The sequence below is a fragment of the Moschus berezovskii genome, chromosome 16 (assembly GCF_049115385.1).
Source record: "Moschus berezovskii isolate FMDL1 chromosome 16, NW_MosBer_1.0, whole genome shotgun sequence".
In the NCBI taxonomy this organism is placed as follows: Eukaryota; Metazoa; Chordata; class Mammalia; order Artiodactyla; family Moschidae; genus Moschus; species Moschus berezovskii.
The window spans coordinates 86,818,454-86,843,885 of NC_142475.1; the positions used below are offsets into that span (position 1 = coordinate 86,818,454).

Below are 25,432 nucleotides of genomic sequence, written 5' to 3' on the forward strand. Positions count from 1 at the left end.
GCTGGGAGGGATTGGGGGCGGGAGGAGAAGGGGACAACAGAGAATGAGTTGGCTGGATGGTGTCATCGACTTGATGGACATGAGTTTGAGTGAACTCCGGGAGATGGTGTTGGACAGGGAGGCCTGGCGTGCTGTCATTCATGGGGTTGCAAAGAGTCGGACACGACTGAGGGACTGAACTTAACTGAACTGAACTGATAGCATCTTGTATGTAGTATCATGTCAACTGCAAGTAGTGACAGTTTTACTTCTGCCTTCCAATTTGGATGACTTTTATTTATTTTCTTTGAAGGATTGCTGTGCCTAGTACTTCTAGTGTTTTAGAAGTGGCAAGACTGGGCATCTGTGTCTTCTTCCTGATTTACAGGGAAAGCATTCAACTTTTTGCCACTGAATTTTATATCATCTCTATTTGTTATAAATCACCTTTATTATGTTCAGACGACCACATGGACTATACAGTCCATGGAATTCTCTAGGCCAAAGTACTGGAGTGGGCACAGTGCGACTTCTACTTTCACTTTCATTATGTTCAGATATATTCTCTCCATATCAATTATGGTGAGAGTTTTTGAAATGAATGTATATTGAATTTTGCCAAATGCTTTTATAGCATCTGTTGAGATGATCATGTGATTTTTGTCCTTCTCTTTCCTACTGTGGTGTACCACACTGACTAATTTGCAGATATTGACCATCCTTGTGCCCCTGGAATAAGTCCATCTTGATCATGGTATAGGATGGTTTCAGTGTGATGTTGAATTTGGTTCTCTCATATTTTGTGAAGAATATTCACATCTATATTCAAGAGAAATATTGGCATTGAGTTTTCTTTCTTTGTGGTTTCTTTGTCTGGTTTTGGTGTGGTGTTAGGAAAATAATAGCTTCATAAAAAATTTGGAAGTATTCAATTTTCTCAATTTTTTGGAATTGTTTGAGAATGTTGGGTATAAGCTCTTCTGTATATATTTGTAATCATCATGCTACGTAGCTGTGCGGACCTGAACTTTATTTTACTAAGAGATTTTTTACTATAATTTCAAATTCTTTACTATTGTTTCAACTATTCAGATTATACATTCCTTCCTGATTCAGTTTTGTAAGGTTGTATGGTCCTAAAGATTTGTCAGTTTCTTCTAGGTTGTCAAGTTGTTTGGTATGTAACTACTTGTAGTATCCTCTTATGATTTTTCCCTATTGCTGTGATGTCGGCTGCAATCTCTCCTTTGCATCTTTTGTTTCAGTCATCTATCTTTAATTTTGATGAACCTGGCCAAAGACTTAATTATTTTGTTTATCTTTTCAAAAAATATCTTCTCACTTAACTGATATTTTTTCACTTTATGAAAGGGGAAGTCTCAATTTTATTAACAGCCTCTCTGATCTTTATTATTGCCTTCATTCTGAGGATTTGGGGCTTTATTTATTCTTCTTTTTCTACTTCATTTATATAGTAAGTGAAGTTGTTTATTTCAGTTTCTCCCTCTGCCTTGAGGGAAGGATCTGTCACTATACAATTTCCCCTAGAACTGCTTTTGCTAAATCCAATAAGTTTTGGAAAGTTGGTGTTTTTATTAGTCTCAAAGTATTTTCTGATTCCCTTTTTGATTTCTTCATTAGCTCATTGGTATCTAGTAGCATGTTGTTTCCTCTCCATATGTTTGTGTTTCTCCCATATTCCCCTCCTGTTATTGATTTCTTATTTTGTACCAATGTGGTAAGAAAAAGTGCTTGATATAATTTCTGTCTTCTTAAATGTGTTGAGACTTGTTTTGTGGCCTAGCATTTGAACTCCCCTGAAAAAATGTCCTATGCGCACTTGAAGGTGTGTATTTTGCTATTTTGAAATAGACTATGCCAGGTGGCTCAGAGGTAAAGAATCTGCCTGCAATGCAGAAAATGCAGATTTGATCCCTGGGTCAGCCACTTCCCCTGGAAAAGTTAATGCCAAAAACTCCAGTGTTCTTGCCTGGGAAATCGCATGGACACGGGGACCTGGAGGACTACAGCCCATGGGGTTTCAAAAGTGTCAGACACCTTATTAACTGTAGAACAACAACAAATGCTATAAGTATCAATTAAGTTCAACTACTCTAATCTGTAATTTAATTTAAGACTATAGTTTTCTTACTGCTTTTCTATCAGGATGCTCTGTCCATTGATGTAATAATTTGTTTAAATAGTTAGCGTTTAATTTGCAATTCACTTGTCTTTTAATTTTCATACTAGATTACCTACTTGGTTGATCCACAGCCTTTCCTATGTGTTTATGGGTACTGGTGGGAGTTTTTCCCTTCTCTGCACATTTTTACTTCTTTTTCCACTTAGAGAAGACTCTTTAATATTTCCTTTTGAGTTGGTTTAGTATGGATAAACTCTTAGCTTTTGTTTCTCCGAGAAATTCTTCTCTCCAATACTGGATGGTAATTTTGTTGGGTAGAGTATTATAGGTTGCAAGTTTTTCCCTTTCAGCATGTTAAATATACATTTTTGACCACTTTCTCTCTCTTTTCCTTCTGTGACCCCAATAAAATGAATGTTAGTATTTGTCTAGAAGTCTCTTAAACTGTTCTCCTTTTTAAACTTGTTTTTCGTTTTGTTTTTCCTATTGGGCGATTTCCATAATTTTACATTTCAGATCAATTTTGCATCTTCTGTGTTGGCAACTCTCATATTGGAGCTAGGGATAGAGGGGCCAGAACCAGTGCCAGCTATGAGCCCGGACTTCTCCTGTACTCAGTAGCCAACCCTGACTATTGGGGACTTAGGTTGAGTATCCAGTTGATGGCACAGATGCCCTGAGTTTCACGTCAATGCTGAATCCTTTTCATGTAAGTGTGTGCTGTATATCCTTCTAGCTTTGGAAATTTTGCCCCCCAAAAAAGAATTGTTGGAGCAAGAGGGGTGCACAATATGTGCTTGGGTGCATACTGGGACAGTCCCAGCACACCAGAGTTCCAGATACTCCCGCTGTGCCACCTCCATAAGAACTGGTAATGGCTGCTCTCAAATTGTTCAGATGTAGGCCAGATCTGAGTTGGCTCCCCTGCTGGCACCTGTATATTCTTCTCAGCTGTGGAAACCTTTGCATTGTTGTGGGAAGGGGTGTATTATGAAATAAGAGGGGCTGGAGTAGGCATTCAGAGTGGGTTAGGACATGACCTGGCATTGTTTTGGGGAAACAGACAGCATCCTGTGTAATTTCAACATGTTTCCTCTGCCTTGCTTTGTGAGTAAGCAAACATAAGCTTGCATCCACAAACTCTTCACATAGAGACCAATAAATTAATGCCCACTAACTTAAATAAAAGAGGAAGATATAGGGAATTTACGTGATAATGATAGTGAAAATGATCCAAAATCTTGAAAACAAAATGGAGTTAGAGATAAATATCCTGGAGACAAGGATCGAGAAGATGCAAGAATGGTTTAACAACCACCTAGTTCAGTTCAGTTCAGTCGCTCAGTCGTGTACGACTCTTTGCGACTCCGTGAATCACAGCACGCCAGGCCTCCTTGTCCATCACCAACTAACGGCGTTCACTCAAACTCATGTCCATAGATTCGTTGATGCCATCTAGCCATCTCATTCTCTGTCGTCCCCTTCTCCTCCCGCCCCCAATTCTTCCCAGCATCAGACTCTTTTCCAGTGAGTCAACTTGGCGCATGAGGTGGCTAAAGTATTGGAGTTTCAGCTTTAGCATCAGTCCTTCCAATGAACACCCAGGATTGATCTTTAGAATGTACTGGTTGGATCTCCTTGCAGTACAAGGGACTCTCAAGAATCTTCTCCAGTACCACAGTTCAAAAGCATCAATTCTTTGGCGATCAGCTTCACAGTCCAACTGTCACATCCATACATGACCACTGGAAAAACCATAGCCTTGACTAGATGGACCTTGGTTTGCAAAGGAATATTTCTCTTTTTTAATAGGCTATCTAGGTTTGTCATAACTTCCCTTCCAAAGAGTATGTGTCTTTTAATTTCATGGCTGCAATCAGCATTCGCAGTGATTCTGGAGTGCCCCCCCCAAAAAAAAAACAAAAGTCTGACACTGTTTCCACTGTCTTTCCATCTATTTCTCAGTAAGTGATGGGACTAGATGCCATGATATTTGTTTTCTGAATGTTGAGCTTCAAGCCAACCTTTTCACTCTCCTCTTTCACTTTCATCAAGAGGCTTTTGAATTCCTCTTCACTTTCTGCAATAAGGTGGTGTCATCTGCATATATGAGTTTATTGATATTTCTCCCAGCAATCTTGATTCCAGCTTGTGCTTCTTCCAGCCCAGTGTTCCTCATGATGTACTCTGCATATAAGTTTAATAAGCAGGGTGACAATATGCAGCTTTGACGTACTCCCTTTCCTATTTGGAAGCCATCTGTTGTTCCATGTCCAGTTCTGACTGTTGCTTCCTGACCTGCATACAGGTTTCTCAAGAGGTAGATTAGGTGGTCTGTTATTCCCATCTGTTTCTGAATTTTCCACAGTTTTTTGTGATCCACACAGTCAAAGGCTTTGGCATAGTCAATGAAGCAGAAATAGATATTTTTCTGGAACTCTCTTGCTTTCTCCATGATCCAGCAGATGTTGTCGATTTGATCTCTGGTGCCTCTGCCTTTTCGAACACCTGCTTTAACATCTGGAAGTTCATGGTTCACATATTGCTGAAGCCTGGCTTGGAGAATTTTGAACATGACTTTACTCGTGTTTGAGATGAGTGCAAATGTGCAGTAGTTTGAGCATTCTTTGGCATTGACTTTCTTTGGGATTGGAATGAAGACTGACCTTTCCCAGTCCTGTGGCCAGCGCTGAGTTTTCCAAATTTGCTGTCATATTGAGTGCAGCACTTTCACAGCATTATCTTTCAAGATTTGAAATACCTCAACTGGAATTCCATCACTTCCACTAGTTTTTTTTTTTTTTTTTTCCTAGTGATGCTTTCTAACGCCCACTTGACTTCACATTCCAAAATATCTGACTCTAGGTCAGTGATCACGTAATCGTGATTATCTTGGTCGTGAAGGTCTTTTTTGTACAGTTCTTCTCTCTATTCTTGCCACCTCTTCTTAATATCTTCTGCTTCTGTTAGGTCCATACCATTTATTTCCTTTATCGAGCCCATTTTACATTATATCTTCCCTTGGAATCTCTAATTTTCCTGAAGAGATCTCTTGTTTTTCCTATTCTGTCGTTTTCCTCTATTTCATTGCATTGATCACTGAGTAAGGCTTTCATATCTCTCCTTGCTATTCTTTGGAACTCTGCATTCAGATGCTATTTCTTTCCTTTTCTCCTTTGCTTTTCGCTTCTCTTCTTTTCACAGCTATTTGTAAGACCTCCTCAGAAAACCGTTTTGCTTTTCTGCATTTCTTTTCCATGGAGATGATCTTGGTCCCTGTCTCCTGTACAGTGTCACGAACCTCATCCAGAGTTCATCAGGCACTCTATCTATCAGATCTAGTCGCTTAAAACTATTTCTCACTTCCACTGTATAATCATAAGGGATTTGATATAGGTCATATCTGAATGCTCTAGTGGTTTTCCCTCCTTTCTTCAACTTCAGTTTGAATTTGGCAATAAAGACTTCATGATCTGAGCCACAGTCAGCTCCTGGTCTTGTTTTTGCTAACTGTATACAGCTTCTCAATCTTTGGCTGCAAAGAATATAATCAACCTGATTTCGGTGTTGACCATCTGGTGATGTCCATGTGTAGACTCTTCTATTGTGTTGTTAGAAGAGGGTGTTTGCTATTACCAGAGAATTCTCTTGGCAAAACTCTATTAGCCTTTGCCCTGCTTCATTTCATGCTCCAAGAACAAATTCGCCTGTTGCTCCAGGTGTTTCTTGACTTCCTACTTTTGCATTCCAGTCCCCTATAATGGAAAGGAAATATTTTTTTGGGTGTTAGTTCTATAAGGTCTTGTAGGCCTTCATAGAACAGTTCAACTTCGGCTTCTTCAGTGTTACTGCTTGGGGCATAGGCCCGGATTACTGTAATATTGAATGGTTTGCCTTGGAAATGAACAGAATTCATTCTGTCTTTTTTAAGATTGCATCCAAGTACTGCATTTCAGACTCTTTTGTTGACCATGATGGCTACTCCATGTCTTCTAAGGGATTCCTGACCACAGTAGTAGATATAATGGTTATCTGAGTTAAATTCACCCATTCCAGTCCATTTTAGTTCACTGATTCCTAGAATGTCTACGTTCATTCTTGTCATCTCCTGTTTGACCACTTCCAATTTGCCTTGATTGATGAACCAAACATTCCAGGTTCCTATGCAATATTGGCCTTTTCAGCATCAGACCTTGCTTCTATCACCAGTCACATCCACAACTGTGTATTTGTTTCTCTTTGGCTCCATCCCTTCATTCTTTTTGGAGTTATTTCTCCACTGATCTCCAGTAGCATACTGGGCATCTACAGACCTGGGGAATTCCTCATTCAGTAGCTTATCATTTTGCCTTTTGATATGGTTCAATCGGTTCTCAAGGCAAGTATACTCAAGTGGTTTTCCATTCTCTTCTCCAGATGGGAATACCAGACCACGTGACCTGCCCCTTGATAAACATTTATGCAGGTCAGGAAGCAACTGTTAGAACTGGACATGGAACAACAGACTGGTTCCATATAGGAAAAGGAATATGTCAAGGCTGCATATTGTCACCCTGCTTATTAAACTTATATGCAGAATACATCATGAGGAACGCTGGGCTGGAAGAAGCACCAGCTAGAATCAAGATTGCTGGGAGAAATATCAATAACCTCAGATATGCAGATGACACCACCCTTATGGCAGAAAGTGAAGAGAAACTAAAAAGCCTCTTGATGAAAGTGAAAGAGGAGAGTGAAAAATTTGACTTGAAGCTCAGCATTCAGAAAACGAAGATCATGGCATCTGGTCCCATCAGTTCATGGGAAATAGATGGGGAAACAGTGGAAGGAGTGTCAGACTTTATTTTTTGGGGCTCCAAAATCACTGCGGATGCTGATTGCAGTCATGAAATTAAAAGACACTTATTCAATGGAAGGAAATTTATGACTAACCTAGATAGCATATTAAAAAGCAGAGACATTACTTTGCCAACCAAGGTCCTTCTACTCAAGGCTATGGTATTTCCCGTGGTCAGGTATGGATGTGAGAGTTGGACTGTGAAGAAAGCTGATCGCCAAAGAATTGATGCTTTTGAACTGTGGTGTTGGAGAAGACTCTTGAGAGTCCCTTGTACCGCAAGGAGATCCAACCAGTCCATTCTAGGGGAGATCGATCCTGGGTGTTCATTGGAAGGACTGATGCTAAAACTGAAACTCCAATACTTTGGCTACCTGATGCGATGAGTTGACTCACTGTAAAAGACTCTGATGCTGGGAGGGATTGGGGGCGGGAGGAGACGGGGACGACAGAGAATGAGATAGCTGGAGGGCATCACCAGCTCGATGGACATGAGTTTGAGTGAACTCCGGGAGTTGGTGATGGACAGGGAGGCCTGGCGTGCTGTGCTTCTTGGGGTCGTAAGGATTCGGACAAGACTAAGCTACTGAACTGAACTGAACTGAAGAAAACCTTAGTATAAACTAGAGGAGTAGAGAATTCAGTCAATCTTCCATTTATTTGTCTCACTTTGAACAAGTATTGTGAATTCAGTGTTGTTCTCAATACCTTTAGAATGTGTGAAGTTAGAGTCATAAATATTAATAGTCAGTTGGGCTGGAAATAGGATTGATAACCTCCTTTGAAGGCAGAAAAGCTTTAAAAGGCATGGAGGTAAACCAGGGGAATATTCTTGGAGCCTAGATTTTCCACAGAAAGCAGTGTTGAATTCACTCTAGCACAAAGATGAAAGAGGCTTCAAGGCCACAAAGTTCAGTAATAAAGAATGACTTTAGGAAATTAACCTGAAAAAAATTTTAGTCGGGTGAAAATGAACCTCTCAATCATTCAAAGTGAATATACATGGAGGCAATTCAATGAGCTAACTTGTATAAATTTACAATTGATAAGCAAGGTAAACACTGATATCTGTCTTTTAAGGGTAAGAATACATATTTAAAACAGCTGACTTTTTAGAAACATTTCTTGTCTGAAACGGAAAATAAAACAGTTACAGCAGAAATAGTTAAATGTGATTCACGTTTAAGGTGAAGGTTAACTTTTTTTGTTGTGTTTTGTTTTATGGCTGGGGCCTTTAATCTAATCATCGAAGTGCAATATATCATGAAAATACAAATTTAAAAATGAGAGGGACCAGAACATAGTTTGTCTTCTCTATTGGAAATTGTTATCTGTTTTATCAAAAGACCAGTTCTACTAATGAATGGGTACCTTATAAATGAATTAATTAGCTGTTAAGCACTGAAAAAAAAAATGCCCTACCTCACTTGTAATGAAAGAGATGCAAATTAAATCAATGATATGCAATTTTTACCTTCATATTGACAATTTTACTAAGAGTGACTAAATTGATGATCAGTCACTCTGGTTTTTCCTTACCTCACTTTCCCCATCACTGGAAATTAAATGACCCAAAGGTCAAAAAATTTCAAAATCATTAAAGAAAGTGATTTTGTTGGAATTTTTGAAATGTGGAAATAGAAATATATTTTGCTTTAATCCCAAACCTGAAACACTTAGAAAATTGTGCTTTACAGTGCTCAGAAATCTATATTTTTTAGGGAGAAGAAGGAGAAAGAACTGGCTCTCTTCCAAGTCTAAGCCTTTTCAGATGCCAGTTATTTCTGACTGGAAGTCTACCAGACAGTGTTCAGGACCTATTCACCTCATCAGAGCTAAATGCTTGGGTGAAATGATTTAGCTTTTGCTAAATTTTGTATCAAACAGCATTTCATTTTAGAAATAGGAAACCTAAATGTAGCCTACATTCTTTAATAATACATTTATAGAATTACTGAAAAAGTTTGCTCATTTAGTTTTATTAAAAGTAGAGAACTGGTATATTATTAAAAAGTCACTATTAATATCCTCTCTAAAGTAAAATATATTGAACAGTATTTTCCTAACACCCTATAGATCTCAAAATGGAGAAGGAAGATTTCTCTTTTTCTAAATCATCTGGACTGATGCTAAAGCTGAAACTACAATACTTTGGCCACCTCATGTGAAGAGTTGACTCACTGGAAAAGACTCTGATGCTGGGAAGGATTGGGCGGGAGGAGAAGGGGACTACAGAGAATGAGATGGCTGGATGGCATCACCGACTCGATGGACATGAGTTTGAGTGAACTCTGGGAGTTGGTGATAGACTGGGAGGCCTGGTGTGTTGTGATTCATGGGGTCGAAAAGAGTCAGTCACGACTGAGCGACTGAATTGAACAGAACTGAACCATCTTCTTCAGGTCCGTTCAAATGATGGTGTGTATGGCTGATTCATGTCAAAGTATGGCAAAACCACTAAAATATTGTAAAGTAATTACCCTCCAAATAAAATAAATTAATTAATATTGAAAATGAAAAAAAAAAGATATAGGAATTCCAATGTTTATTACAGCCTTATTTACAATAGAAAAGATTTGGAAGCAAGCAGTGAACGAAGCACACATGGTTCCTCTCTTCAAAGCACTCGCATTGAGTATAGGTTAAGCAAGCATTTGAACACTATAGTAATCCTTGGAAATAATGGCCGATAAATCTTTGTTGAGATGGAAAATTTTTTCCAGCATATTGTATAGAAATGGAAGGCTACAAGAGTGCATATAGTTTGATTCAATTTCTATAAATTAAAAAAAATTCACTGATGTATATATGCTTATCCAAATATATGTGCGTTATATACTTTAGCATTATATAACACATATAATATATATGTTATAAACATTTAAGTAGAACAACAAAGACAAACTATTAACAGTATATATTTATATTGACATACTGGAAAAGGTCAGTCTTCATTCCAATCCCAAAGAAAGGCAATGCCAAAGAATGCTCAAACTATCGCACAATTGCACTCATCTCACACGCTAGTAAAGTCATGCTCAAAATTCTCCAAGCCAGGCTTCAGCAATATGTGAACCATGAACTACCAGATGTTCAAGCAGGTTTTAGGAAAGGCAGAGGCACCAGAGATCAAATTGCCAACATCCGCTGGATCATGGAGAAAGCAAGAGAGTAACAGGAAAACACCTATTTCTGCTTCATTGACTATGCCAAAGCCTTTGACTGTGTGGATCACAATAAACTGTGGAACATTCTGAAAGAGATGGGAATACCAGACCACCTGACCTGCCTCTGGAGAAACCTGTATGCAGGTCAGGAAAAGACAGTGAGAAATGTACATGGAACAACAGACGGCTTCCAAATAGGAAAAGGAGTACGTCAAGGCTGTATATTGTCACCGTGCTTATTTAACTTCTATGCAGAGTACATCATGATGAACGCTGGGCTGGAAGAAGCACAAGATGGAATCAAGATTTCTTGAAGAAATATCAATAACCTCAGATATTCAGATGACACCAACCTTATGGCAGAAAGTGAAGAGGAACTCAAAAGCCTCTTGATGAAAGTGAAAGAGGAGAGTGAAAAGGTTGGCTTGAAGCTCAACATTCAGAAAACAAAGATCATGGCATCTGGTCCCATCACTTCATGGGAAATAGATGGAAAAACAGTGGAAACCGTGTCAGACTTTATATTTTTGGGCTCCAAAATCACTGCAGATGCTGATTGCAGCCAGGAAATTAAAAGACGCTTACTCCTTGGAAGGAAAGTTATGACCAACCTTGATAGTATATTAAAAAGCAGAGACATTACTTTGCCAACAAATGTCCGTCTAGTCGAGGCTATGATTTTTCCCGTGGTCATGTATGGATGTGAGAGTTGGACTGTGAAGAAAGCTGATGGCCGAAGAATTGATGCTTTTGAACTGTGGTGTTGGAGAAGACTCTTGAGCGTCCCTTGGACTGCAAGGAGATCCATCCAGTCCATTCTAAAGGAGATCAATCCTGGGTGTTCATTGGAAGGACTGATGCTAAAGCTGAAACTGCAATACTTTGGCCACCTCATGCGACGAGTTGACTCACTGGAAAAGACTCCGGTGCTAGGAAAGTTTGGGGGTGGGAGGAGAAGGGGAAGACAGAGAATGAGGTGGCTGGATGGCATCACCGACTCTGTGGACATGAGTTTGATTGAAATCCGGGAGTTGGTGATGGACAGGGAGGCCTGGCGTTCTGTGATTCATGGGGTCGTGCAGAGTCGGACACGACTGACTCACTGAACTGAACTGAACTAAATTACATTTTCATAATTTTTAAATTTTCATCATCCTGCTCTGTTATCCTGTGAATAGAATAAGATTCACTGTGATGTTAAGGTTTGTCAAAGTAGTTCTCAAGGTGGGCTTGCCTTCACATTCTTGTTGGGTTTGAAATATTATCTATACTATATGCGGGACATGGGATCAAGTGGCAGCTGTTGGAGGGGCATAGAGATAAGCACTGCTGACAGGCATGCCTGGAAATACAATGAAAAAATGATGGACAAATGTTAAACAAGCATGTGAAATCAAAATCTGAGGTTTGAAAAGAGTCAATCAAAAAGATTCCAGCACACTGGATCCAAAGAATCTTTATGTAACAGACCAACATGAGCACAGCCCTTAACAGGTAGCCATTGCTGTGCCTAATTACTCCACATCCTGTTTCTAAGCAACAGGTTTTGCTCAGCAACTGGACAGTGCTCCCCTGGGCCCCGCCCATTAGCAACCAACTACCAATGAGTTACCTACTGATACGTCTTTTGCTCAGCTATTGGCCAACTACACAGTGGGCCCTACGTGATGATAACTGTCAATGAGGGACCATTGGGGAAGAGATTGAGTCCAGAGTCCGTGGAGAACTGGTCATGTGACTCTTGCTTTTGGGGACCATACTTTTTTTTTCTTTTTCTTTAATGAGGAATGTATTTCTACTAGATACGCAAGTTGAGTTTCCCTACTCAATGTGAAGGTTGATGTGTTTCCAACAATATTAGTGCAGGAGACATTGAACACTTTCTTTGCTCTGATGTGAAATATTATGGAGACGGTGTATTGACCTTGGGGCAACAGACTGAGGATTCACCAGATCTTGGGGTCTCTAAAGCTCATTGGAGTAGAAAAAACATACAACATGTTCTTAATCACCTGTTTCCATGTTAAATGCTTGCTCTTAAGTTCCTTAAGCCCCTCAAAGACTCACAATAGGAAGAGGGTGGTCTAGAGATGAAGTGACTTGAGGACTCTGAAGTGCTGAAATGGGATGAAAAGTGTTCATACAGGGATGGAAGAGGCAGGAGTGTTAAAGGGAGACATATACGTCAAAAATAAAGGGCGCTGAAGGAATGTCTGAAGGTCATGAGCAGAAACACCATGCCCCTGAACCACCGCTCCCCAGTATCAGACACACAGAAGTGTCAGCAGTGGGTAAGTTGTATCATGGCTCCCTCAGCCTCCACTATCCCATGTTGATGGGCAAAGTGGTACATTGTGATATCTAAGACCCCAAGGCCACCATTGGCTGGGGGACTGCCTAGCTGACCAATCAGATTGATGGGTGTGGCTCTTCCTTGTCCTGAGAAGGTATGTATAGGGGGGTCAAAGGCAGAGATTCTGAGTTAGACCACCTCGTGGGATCATCATGACTAAGGGAACCAAGAAGCCACAGAAGCCATGAAGACTTGCAACACGGTTTGCTTCAAGGATGAAAGGAAGAAAGACGACCCATTGTCAACGGAGATACAGACCAAGTGTGAAGGTAAGATGACTCCATCTATGTTCCCCATGTTCTCCATTGACTTTGCTGCCCAAGACCTCTACACTGCCCTTGCATGGCACAGAAGCCCTCACCAGCCCACATCCGTTTTTCATAAAATCTCCCTTCCAACTCTGTTGTTATACTCTTTCCTCAAAACTAATACCCTTCTCTTTTCTTTCCAGGCACCAAATATGACCCTGAGGGTCAGAAGACCTCTACAATGGACTTTGAGAAAGAAAATTCGATCATATGCCACTCAGTTGAAGAAGGTGAAGAAAACAAGTAAACCAAACTGTGTTTTTTGTTCCTGTGCACATAAGACACTGAATCAATGCTGAAAAAGATACCAAAATATGAGGCAGAGTCCAAGAAGGAGGCAGAATCAAAAGAGAAGATAAATTCAGCCGCCCCAGAATGAGAGACCCTGGAGAAGTACAAGCTGGTCAGCCAGTAACTGAATCTCAAAGGTTAAACAGTTTAGAATTGTTTCTCCAGAGGTCTGCTTTCTTACACATGGACAACCAGGATATGACTGACTCTCACACTTACATAGTAAACTGGCGGCTGTCATTAAAATAAACATCAAATGGAGAAAAGATGATATTTGTGTGTGTGTGTGTGTTTGTGTGTGTGTGTCTGTGTGTGAATTTTCTGATCGGAAGGGAGGGGAGGGAAAAAAGAGGTGGGCACCTGAGTGGGGAGGGATGTGGAGTCCTAGGATATTGGGGAACAGACCCTCAGGCTCCCAGTTAACCAGAGAGTAGAGGTCTGGACTGGGTCTGGAGTCTGCAATGAAGTTGGATAACCCTGATTAAAAATTGATCTCAGCGGCAAAGATTAGTGGTGTGGTGTTACTGTCTTTGTTTGGGGTGTGGAATAACATTAGGGTCTAGATTGCCAGAACCCAGATGGGAAGAGTGTTCAACATGGGGAAGGTGAATGTCATACTTCCCCTGATAAAAGCAGGCAGAAATCACCTCCTGGCCACCTACGTCATAAAGGGCTTTGATGTATCACACGCCTATGCTTCCAGTTAAAGGTGCTCAGGAGGCACAAAAAGTTGATACAACTAAAGCCCACAGCTAGCACTCCCAAGGATTAAAATAATGTTTGGAGTGAACAGACCAAATATCAATAAGGCCACTGTTATCCTAAGAAATTGGATGGAGCAGTGTGTTCCCAAGTGCAGGGCAGGGGAGGTGGCTCAATCCCGGTGCATATGACAAAGAGGATCACCACAGACAGATAAATTTTTGGGGAGGGTTCACCATGATGTTTGTGGGTTCTTAGTGCCCTGACAAGGGATTGAAAACGTTTGTGTTTCCTTGTTAGTTTTCTGTTTAGTCGATCTATCCATGGGTGTGAGTGGGGTATTAAAGTCTCCCACGCTTATTGTGTTATTGTTAATTTCCCCTTTCATAATTATTAACATTTGTCTTACATATTGCAGTGCTCCTGTTTTGGGTGCATATATATTTTATTTGTTATATTCTCTTTTTGGATTGATCCTTTGATCATCATGTAGTGTCCTTCTTTGTCTCTTTTCACAGCCTTTGTCTTAAAGTCTATTTCGTCTGATATGGGTATTGTTACTCCTGTATTTTTTGGTCTCCTTTTGCTTGGAATATATATTTTCCAGCCCTTCCCTTTCAGTCTGTATGTGTCTCGTGTAGACAACATATATAGGGGTCTTGTTTTTGTATCCATTCATCCAGTCTTTGTCTTTTGGTTGGGGCATTCAACCCATTTATATTTAATGTAATTATTGATAAGTATGATCCCGTTGCCATTTACTTTACTGTTGTGAGTTCACGTTTATAACCCCTTTCTCTCTCTGCTTCCTGTCTAGAGAAGCTCCTTTAGCATTTGTTGGAGAGCTGGTTTGGTGATACTGAATTCTCTCAGCTTTTGCTTGTGTGTAAAGCTTTTCATTTCTCCTTCATATTTGAATGAGATCTTTGCTGGGTACAGTAATCGGGGCCTTAGGCTATTTTCTTTCAACACTGTAAGTATGCCCTGCCATTCTATCCTGGCCTGAAGAGTTTCTATTGAAAGATCAGCTGTGATCCTTGTGGGAATCCCCTTTGGTGTTATTTGCTCTTTTTCCCTTGCTGCTCTTAATATTTGTATTTTTACTTTGATCTTTCTTAATTTTATTAATATGTGTCATGGGGTGTTTTGCCTTGGGTTTTCCTGTTTGGGACTCTGTGTTTCTTGGACTTGCATGATTATTTCCTTCCCCATTTAAGGGAACTTTTCAACTATCTTCTCAGGGATTTTCCCATGGTCTTTCTTTTTGTCTTCCTCTTCTGGGACTCCTACGGTTCTTGGGCCGTTTAACATTGTCCCAGAGGTCTCTGAGATTGTCCTCATTTCTTTTAATTCCTTTTTCTTTTTTCCTTTCTGTTTCATTTATTTCTATTTTTCTATTTTCTTTCTCAAATATCCTATCTTCTGCCTCTGTTATTCTACTCCAGAGTGTTTTGCATCTCATCTATTGCATTATTTCTTATGCATTGACTCTTTTTTTAATTTCTTCTAAGTACTTGTTAAACCTTTCTTGCATCTTTTCGATTCTTGTCTTCAGGCTATTTATCTGTAACTGCATTTTTTTCAAGATTTTGGATCATTTTCACTATCATTATTCGGAATTCTTTATCAGGTAGATTCCCTATGTCTTCCTCTTTTGTTTGGCTTGGTAGGCATTTGTTTATTTATCTCTATGTGAAGAGTTTGCGGAGTCAACCACACGTTTTCTTACTCACAAAGCAAGGCAGAGGAAACATGTTGAAATTACACAGGATGCTGGCTGTTTCCCCATATCAATGCCAGGTCGTGACCTAACACAGTCTGAATGCCTACTCCAGCCCCTCTTATTTCATAGAAGGCCCCTTCCCACAAATGTGGCAAAGGCTTCCATGGCTGAGAAGAATGTACAGGTGCCAGGAGTGGAGCCAACTCAAATCTTGCCTACATCTGAACAAGTTGAGAGCAGCCATTACAAGTGCTTATGGAGGTGGCAGAGTGGGAGTATCTAGAACTGTTACTGGTGTGCTGGGACTGTCCCAGTATGCAACCAAGCCCATATAGGACACCCCTTCTTGCTCCAGCACTTCTTTCTTTTGAGAAAAATTTCCAATGCTGGCAGGGGATACAGCACACATTTACATGAAATGGAATCAGCATGGACCTAAAACTCAGGATTTCTGTACCATGAACTGGATGCACAACCTAACTCCCCAATAGACAGGGTTGGCTACTGAGCACAGGAGAAGTCCGGCCTCTACCTGGCACTGGTTCTGGCCCCTCTATCTCTAGCACCACCTCACACCAAAGTGAAAGTTGCCAATACACAAGAGCAAAATTCATCTGGAACGTAAGATTATGGAAATCTTCCAATAGGAAAAACAAAACCAAAAACAAGTTAAAAAGGAGAAGAGTTTAAAGATTTCTAGAGAACATCAAGTATACTAACATTCACTTTATGGGGTCGTAGATGGAAAAGAGAGAGTGAAAGGGGTCAAAGATATGTATTTAACGTGCTGATAGGGAAAAATTGCAACCTATAATACTCTATCCAGCAAGGTTATCATCCAAAATTGGAGAGAAGTATTTCTCAGACAAACAACAGCTAAGAGCTTATCCATACTAAACCATCTCAGAAGGAAATATTAAAGAGACTTCTCTAGGTGGAAAAAGAAGGAAAAATCTACAGATAAGGGAAAATGTTCCACCAGTACACACAGAAACATAGTAAAGGCTGTGGATCAACCAAGTAAATAATCTAGTATGAAAATTAAAAGAATTGCAAATTAAATGCTAACTACTTTAAATAACCTATTACATCAATGGAAAGAGCATCCTGATAGAAAAGCAATAAGAAAACTGTATTCTTAAATGACAGATTAGAGTATTTGAACTTAATAGATACCTACAGCATTTGTTGTTTTTCTTCAGTTACTAAGTTGTCTGACTCTTTTGAAACCCCATGGGCTGTAGCCCTCCAGGCTCCTATGCCCATGGGATTTCCTAGGCAAAAAAAATGGAGTTTATTGCATTTCATTTTCCAGGGGATCTTGCTGACCCAGGGGTCAAATCGGCATCTTCTGCTTTGCAGGCAGATTCTTTACCTCTGAACCACCATTCATAGTCTATCCCAAAATAGCAGAATACACGCCTTAAGGAGGGCACAGGATATTTTTTCAGGGATGATCAAATGCTATGCCACAAAACAAGTCTCAACACATTTAAGAACACAGAAATTTTATCAAGCAGTTTTTCTGACCACAATGGTACAAAATAAGAAATCAATTACAGGAGGGGAATATGGGACAAACAGAAACATTTGGAGATGAAACAACATGCTACTAAATACCAATGAGCTAAGGAAGAAATCAAAAAGGGAATCAGAAAATACTTTGAGACTAATAAAAACGCCAACTTTCCAAAATCTATTGGATTTAGCAAAAGGAGTTCTAGGGGAAATTGTATAGTGACAGATGCTTCCCTCAAGGTGGGGGGGAGAAACTGAAACAAACAACGTAACTTTCTATATAAATGAAGTAGAAAAAGAAGAATAAATAAAGCTCCAAATCCTCAGAATGAAGGCAATATTAAAGATCAGAGAGGACATTAATAAAATTGAGACTTCCTCTTTCCTAAAGTAAAAATAATCACTTAAGTGAAAAGATATTTTTTGAAAAGTTAAACAAAATAATTAAGTCTTTAGCAAGGTTCATCAAAAATAAAAGATAGATGACCCAAATAAATAAATGCAAATGAGACATTACAAGCAACATCACAGCAGTAGGGAAAAATCATAAAAGGATACTACAAGTAGATATATGCCAAACAATTGCACAACCTAGAAGAAACTGATAAATCTCTAGGAAGATACAACCTTTCAAAACGGAATCAGGAAGGAATGTATAATCTGAATAGTTGAAACAATAGTAGTGAAATTGAATTTTTAATAAAAAATCTCTTAGTAAAATAAAGTTCAGGACCGAACTGCTTCACAGCAGAATGTTTACAAACATATAAGAGCTTACACCCAACATTCTCAAACGATTCCAAAAATTGAAATAAGGGAGTACTCCCAAATTTTTTATGAAACTATTCTTTTCCTAACACCAAAACCAGACAAAGACACCACCAAAAAAGAAAACTCAATGCCAATATTTCTGTTGAATATAGATGTGAATACTCTTCACAAAATATGAGAGAACCAAATTCAACATCACATTAAAACCAACATATACCATGATAAAGATGGACTTATACCAGGGGGACAAGGATAGTTCAATATCTGCAAATTAGTCAGTGTAGTACACCACATTAGGAAAGAGGACAAAAATCACATGATCATCTCAACAGATGCTGTAAAAGCATTTGGCAAAATTCAATATTCATTCATTTCAAAAACTCTCACCATACTTGATATGGAGAGAATATATCTGAACATAATGAAAGTGAATGTTGAAGTTGCACTGTTCCCACACCAGTTCTCTGGCCTAGAGAATCCCATGGACTGTATAGTCCATGTGCTCTTCAGCACATAATAAAGGTGATTTATAACAGACAGAGATTATATCTTATTCAGTGACAAAAAGCTGAAAGCTATCCCTACATCAGGAACAAGACACAGATGCCCAGTCTTGCCACTTCTAAAACACTAGAAGTACTAGGCATAGCAAACATTCAAATAAATAAATAAAAGTCATCCAAATGGGAAGGAAGAAGTAAAACTGTCACTACTTGCAGTTGATATGATACTATATACAGAAAGCTATCAGTTCAGTACAGTTCAGTTCAGTCGCTCAGTTGTGTCCGATTACTTGCAACCCCATGAATCACAGCACGCCAGGCCTCCCTGTCCATCACCAACTCCCAGAGTTCACTCAAACTCATGTCCATCACATCCGTGATGCCATCCAGCCAACTCATTCTCTGTCGTCCCCTTCTCCTCCAGCCCCCAATCCCTCCCAGCATCAGAGTCTTTTCCAGTGAGTCAACTGGTCGCATGAGTTGACCAAAATATTGGAGTTTTAGATTACAATGAAGTGACCAAACAAATGAAATCAAGGTGAATTAAAACCCTAAATGAAAGACTGGAAACTATGAAACCCCTAGAAGAAAATGTAGGCAGAACTCTTTCACACAATTCATAGCAACATTTTTTCACCTGTCTCCTAATGCAAAGGAAGCAAAGGAAAAAAAATGAGATCTAATCAAATTTAAAAGCTTTTGCACAGCAAATGAAAACACTGAAAAAATGAAAAGACCACCTACCGAATGGGAGTAAGTATTTGCAAATGAAATTACTATAAGTGGTTAATATTCAAACTGTCTAAATAGACTATTCAACTCGATATTAAAAACAAGCAAACAAACAAACAAAAAACAATGGGAAGATCTGATTTTCTCCAAGGAAGATATACAGATGGCACAAGAAGAAATGCTGACCATCACTGTCAGAGAAATTAAAACTAAAATCACAAGGAGATATCACCTCACACTCATCAGAATGGCTATCATCAATTCAAAAATCTGAAAATAACAAATGTTGACAAGGATGTGGAGAAAGAGAAGCCCTTGTACTTAATTGGTGGGAATGTAAATTTGTCCAGTTGCTATGGAAAACATCATGAAAGTTTCTCAAAAAACTAAAAAAAGAACTACCAATTGACCCAGCAATTCCACTTCGAGGTATATATCAGAAGACAATGAACACAAATGTGAAAAGATATATGAATTCCAATGTGTATTACAGCCTTTTTTACAATAGAAAATATATGGGCTGCGAGCTCGGAGGCTGAAGAGAAAAGACGGCGAGGTGGCTTTGGTGGTGGCCACAGAGCACAGGATGATCCAGCGATCGAGGAGAAAATTCTGCAAACTGGCTGATTATTCATGAAGATGAGATTTTGTTTTTGTGGCAGGCATCTGTGGGGTCTCTAATAGAAATGACTGCTGGCTATGGAGAAATTTATCACTCTATAAACATGCTTCCTACTAACAGGAATGCAAATGAGTCTTGTTCTAATACTGCACCATCTCTAACTGTCCCTGAATGTGCCATTTGTCTGCAAACATGTGTTCACCCAGTCAGCCTGCCTTGCAAGCATGTTTTCTGCTATCTATGTGTGAAGGGAGCTTCATGGCTTGGGAAGCAATATGCCCTCTGTCGACAAGAAATTCCCGAAGATTTCCTTGATAAGCCAACCTTGTTGTCACCAGAGGAACTCAAGGCAGCAAGCAGCGGAAACGGTGAATAGGCCTGGTATTATGAAGGAAGAAATGGGTGGTGGCAGTATGATGAGCGCACTAGCAGAAAGATGGAGGATGCTTTTTCCAAAGGTAAAAATAGCACTGAAATGTTAACTGCCGGGTTTCTCTATGTTGCCAATCTTGAAAATATGGTACAGTATAGGAGAAACGAACATGGATGTCGCAGGAAGATCAAGCGGGATACAATAGATATACCAAAGAAGGGAGTAGCCGGACTTAGGCTCGACTGTGATTCTAATACTGTAAACCTAGCGAGAGACAGCTCTGCTGACGGAGCAGACAGTGTACCGGCTCAGAGTGTAGCTTCTGTTCAGTCGTCTTCTGTGAGGCCCCTGACATCAGTAGATGGTCAGCTAACAAGCCCCATCATGCCATCCTCTGATGCAAGCACTACTCTGGAAGACTCTTTTGCACATTTACAACTTGTTGGAGACAGCATAGTGGAAAGGAGTCATAGAGGGGAAGGAGAAGAAGAGCATGGATCACCATTTTGAGGCAGGGCACCAGCACCAGACACTTCGATTGCAGAAACTGAATCTGATGCCAACAGTGAGAGTGAGGATGTATCTGTGCATGTTGCACAACACTCCTTGACCCAAAAGAGACTCTTGGTTCCTAATGCAAATCAGACAGTATCTGATCGATCAGGAACTGATCGATAAGTGGCAGCAGATGGAACAGTGAGTGTCAGCTCTAGAAGGCCTGATGGAGAGTGCAGAGTAACGGAAGTTTAAATAAAAAAGTTTTCAGATCCACGCTTAGGATGAAAATGGTTATCTGTAAATTTCTGCCCACAAAACATTATACTCATCCCTAGTAGTACATTTTAGGAGTTGGGGTGGGAAGGGGTATCGAAAGAATAGAGCCGTAATTAAAATGTCTAACACATCTCTGTTGAGAAATTTAATACAAGGAACGTGGGTGTTAATAGTTGAGAGCTGTTTAGTAATAACCCAGTTTTCTTGAGGTCTGTTTATTTTATAGTTTTTTAAAATACCTTCAGTTCTTTTGGCCAGCGTGTGTGTATTATCTGTGCATTAATGGTCCTCATCTGCCTACTGCACTGGTTCATATTTTTCTGAATGGATTGACATAAAACCATTACAAAAATTTGGCAACTACAAGAAGTCTGGTATCAGTATGAAAAGAAAGCTTAATTAACATGAGAACAAATGCGAATTTGTGGTTTTAAAATAAAAGAATAACAACTATTTAATAATAAAGCCATGAAATTAAAAGACGCTTACTCCTTGGAAGGAAAGTTTATGGCCAGCCTAGATAGCATATTAGAAAGCAGAGATATTACTTTGCCAACCAAGGTCCGTCTAGTCAAGGCTATGGTTTTTCCCGTGGTCATATATGGATGTGAGAGTTGGACTGTGAAGAAAGCTGATCGCCAAAGAATTGATGCTTTTGAACTCTGGTGCTGGAGAAGACTCTTGAGAGTCCCTTGGACTGCAAGGAAATCCAACCAGTCCATTCTAAAGGATATCAATCCTGGGTGTTTATTGGAAGGACTTTTGCTAAAGTTGAAACTCCAATACTTTGGCCACCTCATGCGATGAGTTGACTCACTGGAAAAGAGTCTGATGCTAGGTGGGATTGGGGGTAGAAGGAGACGGGGATGACAGAGAATGAGATGGCTGGATGGCATCACAGACTCGATGGACATGAGTTTGAGTGAACTCCGGGAGTTGGTGATGGACAGGGAGGCCTGGCATGCTGTGGTTCATGGGGTCGCAAAGAGTCGGACACGACTAAGCGACTGAACTGAACTGAACTGAACTGAATAATAAAGTAACTGAAATGGAAATGTAAAGAAAAGAGCTTATAACTTCTGTTTCAGAATCTTGCCTGTAACACACTTCATGGCGTTCTCATAGGCTTTGCTGTCTAGTCCCTGTAGTTAGCGGTTTCTCTTGATCCATATTTTTTTTTTTTTGATTACAGACTTTATAATTTAAGAAATACTAGAATTTAACAAAAAAAAAAAAAAAGAAAAGATGTGGAAGCAACCAGTGAACAAAGCACACATGGTTCCTCTCTTCAAAGCATTGACATGGAGTATGGCAAAAGCAAGCATTTGAACACTATAGTAATCCTTAGAAATAATGGCAGATACATGTTCACTGAGATGGAAAAGTTTTTCCAGCATATTGTATAGAAAAGGAAAGCTACAATAGTGCATATAGTTTGATTCATTACTTTTTATTTTCAATTTCTATAAATTAAAAAAAAATCACTGATGTATACATGCTCCTCCAAATATAAGTGTATTATGTATTGTAGCATTATATAACACATATAATATATATGTTATAAACATTTAGATAGAAAGACAAAGACAAAATATTGACAGTATTTATATTTCTATTGACATACTTATTGGTGTCCTCTAATTTCATTTTTATACTTTTTGAATTTCCATCATCCTGCTCTGTTTTACTGTGAATAGAATAAGAATCACTGTGATTAAGGTTTGTCAAAGTAGTTCTCAAAGTGGGCTGACCTTCACATTCTTGTTAGGTTTGAAATATTAGCTATACTATATGCGGGACATGGGCTCAACTGACAGCTGTTGGAGGGGCATAGAGATAAGCACTGCTGACAGGCATGCCTGGGAATACAAGGAAAAGAATGATGTACAAAAGTTAAACAAGCATGTGAAATCAAAATCTGAGGTTGGAAAGGAGTCAATCAAAAAGATTCCTGCAAGCTGGACCCAAAGTATCCTTATGTAGTAGAGCAGGATGAGCACAGCCCTTAGCAGGTAGCCTCTGCTGTACCTTACTACTCCACATCCTGTTACTAAGCAAAAGGTCTTGCTCAGCATTGGACAGTGCATCCCCGGGCCCCGCCCATAAGCAACCAACTATCAATGAGGTACCTACTGGTACGTCTCCTGCTAAGCTATTGGTCAGTTACAGAGTGGGCCCTACCTGATGATAACTGTCAATGAGGAACCATTGGGAAAGTGATTCAGTCAAGAGTCCGTGGTGCAGTGGTCATGTGACTCTTGAATTTGGGCACCTTACTTTTTTTCTTTTTTTTTAATCAGGATTATATTTCTGATAGATAGGGCAACTTGAGTTTCCCTACTCAATGTGAGAGTTGAAGTGTCCCCAACAATATTAGTGCAGGAGACATTTAACACTTTCTTTGCTCTGATGTGTAATCTTATGGACACAGTGTATTAACCTTGGGGCAACAGACAGGATTCACCAAATCTTGGCCTCTCTACAGCTCATTGCAGTAGAAGAAACATACAACATGTTCTTAGTTACCTTTTTCCATGTTAAGTGCTTGCTCTTAAGTTCCTTAAGCCCCTCAAAGACTCCCAATAGGAAGAGGGTGGTCTAGAGATGAAGTGACTAGAGGACTCTGAAGTGCTAAAATGGGATGAAAAGTGTTCACATAGGGATGGAGGAGGCAGGAGTGTTGAAGGGAGACATATAAGTCCAAGGATAAAGAACACAGTGTTGAGAAACTGGGGTAGAGGTGCCTGAGGAAAAGGTCCTCATCAGAGGCCTTGTTGGAGCACCTGCCTCGCTTAGCATGTATACAAAGTTGTCAAAGCATCTTGCCCTTTGAAGCTGTTTCATTCGGCCCTTAACAACCCTTGGCATGCAGCACAAGAAACACTGACTAGCCCAAGTAACACTTTCTTTGTCCTTCTTTATTTAGTGTTAGGAAAACTCCCTTCACACTTAGTCCTTGAATTAATTGGAAGCTTTGCCGGTAACCTTGATTGATAGCTGACTTGAAGTGCAGAAACCTGATTAATGTTTAGAGTGAGGCCAGCATGTCTGGTCAGTTCAGTTCAGTCGCTCAGTCATGTCCAACTCTCTGCGACCCCATGAGTCACAACACGCCAAGCCTCCCTGTCTATTACCAACTCCCGGAGTTCAGTCAAACTCACGTCCACAGAGTCGGTGATGCCATCAAGCCATTTCATTCCCTGTCGTCCCCTTCTCCTCCCGCCCCCAACCTTTCCCAGCATCAGAGTCTTTTCCAGTGAGTCAACTCGTCGCATGAGGTGGCCAAAGTATTGCAGTTTCAGCTTTATCATCAGTCCTTCCAATGAACACCCAGGATTGATCTCCTTTAGAATGGACTGGATGGATCTCCTTGCAGTCCAAGGGACGCTCAAGAGTCTTCTCCAACACCACAGTTCAAAAGCATCAATTCTTTGGCGATCAGCTTTCTTCACAGTCCAACTCTCACATCCATACATGACCACGGGAAAAACCATTGCCTTGACTAGATGGACCTTGGTTGGCAAAGTAATGTCTCTGCTTTTTAATATACTATCAAGGTTGGTCATAACTTTCCTTCCAAGGAGTAAGCGTCTTTTAATTTCCTGGCTGCAATCAGCATCTGCAGTGATTTTGGAGCCCAAAATTGTAAAGTCTGACATGGTTTCCACTGTTTTTCCATCTATTTCCCATGAAGTGATGGGACCAGATGCCATGATCTTTGTTTTCTGAATGTTGAGCTTCAAGCCAACCTTTTCACTCTCCTCTTTCACTTTCATCAAGAGGCTTTTGAGTTCCTCTTCACTTTCTGCCATAAGGGTGGTGTCATCTGCATATCTGAGGTTATTGATATTTCTTCCAGAAATCTTGATTCCAGCTTGTGCTTCTTCCAGCCCAGCGTTCCTCATGATGTACTCTGCATAGAAGTTAAATAAGCACGGTGATAATATACAGCCTTGACGTACTCCTTTTCCTATTTGTAACCAGTCTGTTGTTCCATGTCCAGTTCTGACTGTTGCTTCCTGACCTGCACACAGGTTCCTCAAGAGACAGGTCAGGTGTTCTGGTATTCCCATCTCTTTCAGAATGTTCCACAGTTTATTGTGATCCACACAGTCAAAGGCTATGGCATAGTCAATGAAGCAGAAATATATGTTTTTCTGGAACTCTCTTGCTTTCTCCATGATCCAGCGGACATTGGCAATTTGATCTCTGGTGCCTCTGCCTTTCCTAAAACATGCTTGAACATCTGGGAGTTCACGGTTCACATATTGCTGAAGCCTGGCTTGGAGAATTTTGAGCATGACTTTAGTAGCGTGTGAGATGAGTGCAACTGTGCAGTAGTTTGAGCATTCTTTGGCATTGCCTTTCTTTGGGATTGGAATGAAGACTGACCTTTTCCAGCATGTCTGGTAAAGCTATGTAAATCTAAGTTTATCAACACTCCACAGGTATCCTGGATTTTGTCATACTGATGTAGCTGTTAAAGTCTTCCTCCCTCCTAAAACTATATAACAGAGCTTGTAATATAAAGCAAATGGTCACTCTCCTAGAAGGCTGTCCGTATCGCTTTTTCAGAGGCATCTCCGCTGAGCTCTACAGCACGGAAGGAAATTCTGAAGGTCAAGAGCTGAAACAC

At 40.0% G+C, this 25,432-nt stretch overlaps 1 pseudogene; it reads left to right on the forward strand.

Moving 5' to 3' along the window:
* Positions 1 to 19,713: 19,713 nt before the first annotated feature.
* Positions 19,714 to 20,772, forward strand: LOC148775312 (E3 ubiquitin-protein ligase RNF146-B pseudogene; annotated as a pseudogene).
* Positions 20,773 to 25,432: the final 4,660 nt, after the last annotated feature.